Genomic DNA, 8,315 nt, shown 5'->3' with positions numbered 1-8,315 from the left:
GCTTTATAATTATCATTCTCTTCTAGTATTTATAAAAGACATGATATTCTGAAAGATCCTAGTGTTTTTACAAATACATATAATCTGTCAGTTCATATTTTCAAAATAATTGTCAATATTAAATTTTTAGCAATATTAAAATGCCATTGATATACCTTATATGAATTTCTTCTAATTACATTCACTTAATTAGAAGTGAATGTAATTAGAAGAAATGGCCATATACCCTCTTTCTGTGACTATGTACAACCTAAATTACCTCTCTTATATGCTCACAATAATGTTAGTAGCATTTTTTTCCTTTGCCTGGCAACAATATCCCTCAATAAATATGCCCTAATTTAGGCTCAAACCACACTAGCAGTATCACTTGGCTAATTTCATATGACAAACTACAAGAAAATCATTTAATTTTTCACAGATGATTTTGTAGTTTGACTTTTTAAACATATAATATATTGATAACAGTTTATATTTTAATTTTAACTGGCTAGTTCATCAAATACATCTATATCTATATGTCTATATATCTATCTCACAGTAGTAGACATTATCACTTCTGTAATCCGTGTACAATAAAATGTATCGATTCTCTTATTATTCTTGACTGTATGAAGATAAGTTCACTTATTTTTTCCCATGTGAATTAAATGTTGTCTTCAATTTTCTTTAATTGCTGTGTGTTTAATTTTCTTCCACAGCAGGAAGCCCAGCTATTTATAGGTTTAACTTCTATTAGATTTTCCATCATCTGTTCTTTACTGATCCATTGCAATACATGGTCATTTTATAATCCATGTTGTCTTACATTTATTACTACCAAACTACATATTTTTCTTCTTGACATTTTTAATATCCACTTTATTGCGCATAAAATATCAAATGTTTTATAATGAACAATTTGTGAGACTACTTATATTCATGTTATAATATGTGAGCTATTATTTCTGTGATCCTTACACTATGGGTTATCCATATGGGAGGAAGGAGCGTCAAGAAAGTGTCTTCTGAATTAATTCTGTGTGTGTGCATGTGTGTGCACGTGCATGCGTGTGTATGTGAAAGAGAGAGAGAAAGAGAGAGAGAGAGAAGCAAGGAGGCAGAGAAAGACAAAAAAAGGGAATAGACAGAAACTGACAAACATAGGAGAAAAAATAATTTTATTAGACATTTTTAAAATTTATTTTTATTAGACATAATATTTACAAACTTTTAAAAGTAAATCGAAATTTTTAATCCTTATTTTTCCTCAATGTCTAGCATTGTACATGTTCATGGCAAATGTTTTCTTGTGTATGGGTGAGTTGAACTTACAAATGTCTAGCATAATGTGATAGAGGAATTGAACAATAGCATATTTCTAATAATATAGCAATATACAGATTTAGTAGTTAATTAGATAAGATAAGTTGAAAGTACATATGGTTCCTAACATCAAGACTGTTGTGATTAAGTGGGGGAAGCAAACCTGGAGTTAATTATAATTAATCTTTAAAAGTCCAAGTTTGAGATATGTAAGCATTGAAAATGTACTCTAAAGAAAGATATGACCAATTCTGAAAGAATCAGTGACATTGCACAAGTGAAATGACCCTTTAGCCACTTCTTGACAAATATATATATTTAGGATCTCTGATCTATCAAGCTCACTGGCATCTTATACAGATAAAATTACATCATGTGTGTGTCAGTACTTAGTAAATTATAAAGAAATACAACCACATAATTGATGTAATTAGAAACATTTATTTTTATGTCTTAATTGCTCTTTCTAGGACTAATTGAGAATAGTGTAAAAAATCATTGTGAAGTCCTAAGCTAAGATGTGATTTTAGGTAAGTCTCTGGATTCTTGAAAACTCATATTTTTCACCTATAAAATAGAAGGTAATAAGGAATGTCTTCTAGGTTTTTTGAGAGAAATATGTAAGATTATGGGTATAAAAAGGAATAGTACTAATAGTGGTATGCAAAACTCTTAATTTTCTATGATTAGTCATTAATTCTTCCTGAAAAACATCTTCACTTATTCCATGAGTATCTTGAGTGCCTATTATTTACCAGACACTGGTAACATGGGACACAGGGCTAAAGATAATTGAAGCTCACATGTTGGTGAGGAGATTAAACAGGTTGATTCAATGAGAAATGGTTAGAAGGATAGTATGTGTGCCTCACTTGGACCAAGTATAGAAATACAGTGGTCCTGAAAGTCATTCTAGACAACATCAGTCAGTAAATAATTATTCTTTGCTATATAATGAACTACTACATCAGTGACAGAGTCAAATCAAGATAATAAGCCAAATATGAGATTGATGTGAGGTTGTTAATAAAAGTAAATTTTACAACCTATTTAAAAATATATATATTTTTTCTATGTTATTTAATAGCAGGTATAACAGATAATAAGTGAAAGGATAACACTTATAAAATTAGAAATACCTATAAGAAGTTTTGATGCAAAATTTGTTAAATGATTTGATTACTTTAAAATAAAAAGTGATGGTTTCACTAGAACTATAGTCAACAAAACCTTTTCTTAAATGGTTATGTTAGCAATAATTTAAGGAAATCTCTAAGAATTTTGTTTGTTCAATTTTTTAAAAATAATCATATGTTTTTTAAAATGTGACTCTTTAAATAATGCTTTTGACATTCATTGTAAATAGGATGTTAATGTATTTTAAGAAAGTTGGTTTAAATTAATTTGTTGCACTTTTTAACTCATTTTGATTTTATTGTATTTATTTAATACCAAATTATTATAGAAATAAAATAAATCCCTGTTTAACTACTTATCATTCTACTCATCACAATTTACATTCTAGTAATATGAAAATCCTTTAAATAATTTTCCTCTCATAAGTTTGCCAGTGATATTCTATTTTGTCTTTAATACTTTATTTTAAGTTCCATGAAGCTCACTCTGACCACCACAGAAGGATTAATTATTCCATCCTCCCTATTGTTTATATACTTTATGTCATTTACTAATGTGCATTATGCTCCAGTTATTATTATTTTTTAACTCTCCGGCTCCCTACTAAACTTAACATCTGTATGCTTTTTTTATTCTCCTTAAAATCTACCACAATGCTCAAAAATTATTTGTGGTACCAAATCAAACTGATATTAAAAATGTAACACACTAAGTAAGTACTGTGCTTGACATTATGCTAGAAGGTTTGATAATATTTATGAAGATAAAATCTTATTGTGACATTTTGAGAGCTTAACAAAAATTCAGAGGTACCATGAAAGTTAGTTAGGACTAAGACCTTCGTTTGGCAGAATAAAGTTACAGAGACATTTAAATTCAGAAATAAAACAAGTTTAAAGCAAATGACAACATTTCAAATAAAATAAAACATTTGGATAAGTGATTTTGCAATTAATAACATATTTATCACTCATCAAATGCATATATGTTCTAGAGATTATAAACTTTTTTGCATACTTCACATTTTAACCATACTTTACAAAAGTCTATTAAAATACATACATTTATTTATTTATAAAATCTATATATAAAATACATATATATATATACCCTTCACTTTATGTGTGTGTGTGTGTGTGTGTGTGTGTGTGTGTGTGTGTGTGTGTGTTGTGTGTATCCTTTAATTTTGAAGCAGCATTTCCACCTAGGTTCATAAACATTCTTTCAAAAGTTTATATGGTATTGTTTTTGTTAGATTTTCCTGCAGAAGCTATCTGTGTATTTCTGTAGTATCTGTGTAAAAATTTATATTAAAATGTTTCCACTGAGATCTGGAGGTTTTGAAATATGTAAAGAAAAAAGATCCTAATATTACAATATGTTATCATTTTAGAACTAGAAATCAAATTATGTTTAAAAAATAAAAAGAAGTGATTTTGAATATCATAATAAATGGAATAAGTTACTTATAAAAAACAACTTGCTGCCAGTAAATATTATTGAAAACATTTTTGTTTACAAATGACAATATATTTGTGATGCACTCAAAATTTAAGAGAAAAAGATATGAGGCTGAACATGAATATTTAATTTTGAACTCACATCAAGATTGCTTTCTATTTATTGAGCCTGGATGTGGCCTTCATGTCTTTAGACAGTTCTTGTGATTCTGTGACATTTAAACTTTGTTATCTACAATTTTTCTTTGAGAAATAGCTCAAACTAGTAAAAAAATAAATAAATAAAATAAACAATAACAAATGAACTAATACTTCATGAAGACCAAGAAAACAAAACAAAACACTGAAATTCCAATATGATATAATCAAAGAGTTCTGGATTTCAAATTCAATAATCTATTTTTCAGTTCTGGCATTTACCAGTGTCTCATATTTATTTTATTTTGTTTTGTTATTAACAATTTTACTTATTTTTTAAAAGTAAATTTATTGAGGGTGACATTGGTTAATAAAATTATAGAGATTTCAAGTGTACAATTCAATAATACATCATATGTATATTGTGCTGTATGTTCACCACTCAAAGTTAAATTTCCTTCTGTAACAGTATATTATATTTGTCCCTCTTTACCCTTACCTACTGAACTTCTTTTTCTCTTTCCCTATGGTAACCACTATATATGTACCACATCTTTTTGTAAAAATAAATTTATTTATTTTAATTAGTTTCAAGTATACAGCACATTGGTTAGATATCTATATAGTTCATAAAATGATAACCCCAATTTCTCCCTCCCTTTCCTGGCCCTCCACCTAGCCAACATATTAATGCTAACGGCATTCTCTATACTGTGTATCATATCTTCTTTGTCTAATCAGCTATTGTATGGCACTTTTGTTGTTTCTGTGTCTTGATCACACTTGTCAAAAGAGACATTGGGATATTTGATTATTGAAGTCATTATTTTATAATGAATGAAATCTTAACTGCTCAAATTATACAATCAAATCACAGTAGAAGAATTTAGGTCATTTTATAAACTGATTTAAGTGACTTTTTTTTAGCATGTCATGATAAAACTTTTTAGATTTTTTTCAAAAGTTAAGCTTACTTTACTGTTTTTTTCCCATTATAAATTCTCAATTTCATTTAATCTCATCTATTTTATATCTGCTTTGATATTACATAAATAATACATTTTCACATTTTTAGGTCTTATGAACATGCAAAAACTATTGAAGAGTATAAATAATATTAAGTTGATAAGGAAAAAAGACCTTGGATTAGAAGTATTTCTTAATAAACTTCACAATCGTAATATTTAAAATGGAATTTTGTCACTGTCATAATTTCCTCTAGGAAAATAATGTTTAAGATCCTACAAAGAAAGACATTGAAAAGAAAGAGCTATTAAACAGAATGTGTCACTTAAAAACACACACACATGACACACAAATTATTAGAAATAATCACAACTATTAAACAATAACAGATTATTTCCAAATTGAGAGTTCATATGTCATATGTTTAGATATTTGCATGAAACATGTTTTAATGCAAACACATAACCTTTTGTCAGAATGATAAATGTTGTTTTTATTTTCTTTGTGAAGGATTACCCTTTTTATCTCCAGTGATATTAATCCAAACTGTATTAAATCTCTCAGGATATAGATGAATGAATGGGTCACCTCTGGTTATTTGCTTCATCCTCTGAATGAATATATATATAATGAATATATATATAATGGATATATATATATATATGAGACATTTCTGCTTTTTGTTTATTGGGTAACTGACATTTTCTTTTATGAGAACTGTAGTTTGTTCAAGTAAAACATATTTTGGATATACATGTATGATATCTAAAAATTCTCATTACATCTTTCTGTTTTATGTCATATTGACTGTGTGATATAAACATTCTCCCAAAAATGTCCCAATCTTTACTAGTATTCTTTGAGCATCCATCAATTCTAAAATTCAAAATTATAAAGTGTACTCAAACATTGCTAACTAATTACTGTATCTTACTGGTTTAATAGTGATTGAAAAAGAATATTAAATATAATTTAAAGTAGGTGAAAAATATGAAGACATTTAAGTTCAGTTAAGGCCATGAATTACAGAAAAAGTCACTTTAAGAAAACAATCAACTGACATAATTTTAATTTGAATCTTATTTAATTTGGTAAACATTTGGTATATTATAGTCATTATAAGCTCATCTTGACAAATCAGTAAACTATATCTTTTGAAAACTTTTTTAAAAATCAGAGTAAAAGAAAACTCCTTTCCCCACCCTTTGTTTCATTTGTTTCTGGTATTATTATTATTACTATTATTATTAACCTTTATAGCAGTTAGATACATATGCAGTTCCTCTAATAAACTGTAGGTCTCTTTTAAGAGTTAAAAACTGTTTTGTTTTTCCCCATTCTTGCTGCCTTGACAATGCCCAACACAATACCTTACATACAGTCTACACTCTAATACTTTATGATGATTACACTGTCATCCAAAGGCACTAAATATTAGCATCTAAAAAAAGTGATTTGCTCTGCACTTTTCATATTATTAATATGCTTGAGTTTTGAGTTTTCCTTCTATATATGACTTAAATTTTTCATGTTCTAGATCAATTGACAGATATTACAAAACTCAAATTTAATCATTTAAGGATACTTTGTTATAACACCCTTTTCTAAAATGTTACTAGAAATGTTTTAATAAAAATACAATAGTAAGACTATAACAAAAGGATAGCAATATGGGAAGATATATGACTTAGTCAGATAAGACTTCCCATAAGGAAAGTAGTGCAGCTTTAATTTACACACAGATGGAAAGAAAACCAACAGCGAATTGAAAAATGCAAAGCTTTGCTCACAAGGTGACCTGAGAGAAAGGCAGTCAGTGTGGGTGATTTTACTGATGTAATAATAAAAAGGTATACATAAATAATTAGTTTGTGACAGTTTTAATGACAATCCAGCCATGGGAGAAGATACATTTACATATTGAAAGAAAGCAGTTAAAATGTTGACTTTCAGAATGACAGAGGTAAAGGGGATACATTTAACTGGAGACAGGCAGCTTGTCTAAATATGGCTAATATTAAATACAGGTGATTATAGCATTTGAAATTGAAATTAAAAATAATCTCTGATTTGCTTATTTTAAAATTTCCAAATTCCCTCAGCTGCATATTTCACCAGGTGCTCATGCAGTTGGAACAACAAGCATATCCAATGATTTAAAAATAACATTCATGGTGTCACCTGATGTCACTTCAGATAAGAAATGCTGTTCCCAATCAGAGAGAACACACTCTGTTATTCATCCTAACATCTCCCAAACCTGTGCTACATATTTATGTCATGCATTTTAAAATAATCTTTTGGATCTTCAACATATTAAATAGATTAAGCTTTCTGAAAGTTGTAAACATAGAAAAGAAATAAAACACTTTGGTTTTAGGAAGCTTATGCACTTATAGAGCCCTTTTTTTCGTGATCGGATTTAAAGAAAATTAGGATGTTTTGATTTTTTTCCTTCAAATACTGCTAACTGAGTCAAATATTAGTGTAATATAATTTATTGGTCCTCAAGATATTTAAGGCACACAATTTCAGGCTTCTCATGTACGTAGCCTGCTAAATATATTGGTTTGGATTTGGGAAAGTAAGCAAACATTTATCAAGGCACTTAGGCAAGGGATGTTCTAAGTGCTTTGTGCACATTTATTTTTCCTAATAAAAGTCTATGAGGAAGATATTTTATTTATTTTACAGATAAAGTAACAAGTCCTAAAAGTTTAAACTGATTTATCAAAATCAAAAAGAAATTCAGCAACAAAGACAGAATTGGCCCTTAGAATTCTCTAGAAAGCAAAAGCTTTACTATTTATGTACCTAAATGTCTCTGTGAGGGTTGTTTCTAAAATTATGTAGAAAGAAAAAAGTGATATGATTTTTAAAATGCACTGATGTTACCTCTTACCACTCCCATCAATAATTTGACTTTATAGTCTGAAAGTAAAGCATCAAGAATCGTAAAAATACTTATTCCTATTCTCAAACCACTGATTAGGTTTCTTCAGGCATCTGTAAAAAAAAAAAAAAAATGACTTCTATGAAATGTGTTGTTGCACAATATGTTAACTTTTCATTAGTCAGAAAATGAAGTAACATGTCCGAATTTAGAATACTACTAGCTCTCTACTGTCTAAAATCTTTGAGCAGATCATGGACAGAAATTCCCTCTTTTTATCAAGCGATTCTGGGAGAAAAATATAATTGACAGACTTATAGAAGATAAAACACAAAATGACAGAAGATAAATTAACATGAAATAACTAGTAACATGATAATTATGATGATTCTAGCACTTTTTAAAGCTTTTTCTTT

General features: G+C 28.3%; 1 protein-coding gene across 1 annotated transcript in view; it reads left to right on the top strand.

Annotated features, from left to right (window-relative positions):
* Positions 1–8,315, top strand: part of CADM2 (cell adhesion molecule 2) — a 992,109-nt gene that overhangs the window by 209,053 nt on the left and 774,741 nt on the right. The gene's annotated exons all lie outside the window — the stretch shown is intronic.

The sequence above is a fragment of the Pteropus vampyrus genome, unplaced genomic scaffold (assembly GCF_000151845.1).
Source record: "Pteropus vampyrus isolate Shadow unplaced genomic scaffold, Pvam_2.0 Scaffold26, whole genome shotgun sequence".
In the NCBI taxonomy this organism is placed as follows: Eukaryota; Metazoa; Chordata; class Mammalia; order Chiroptera; family Pteropodidae; genus Pteropus; species Pteropus vampyrus.
The sequence above is the reverse complement of the archived record's forward strand: the minus strand, read 5'-3'. Positions and strand labels throughout refer to the sequence as shown.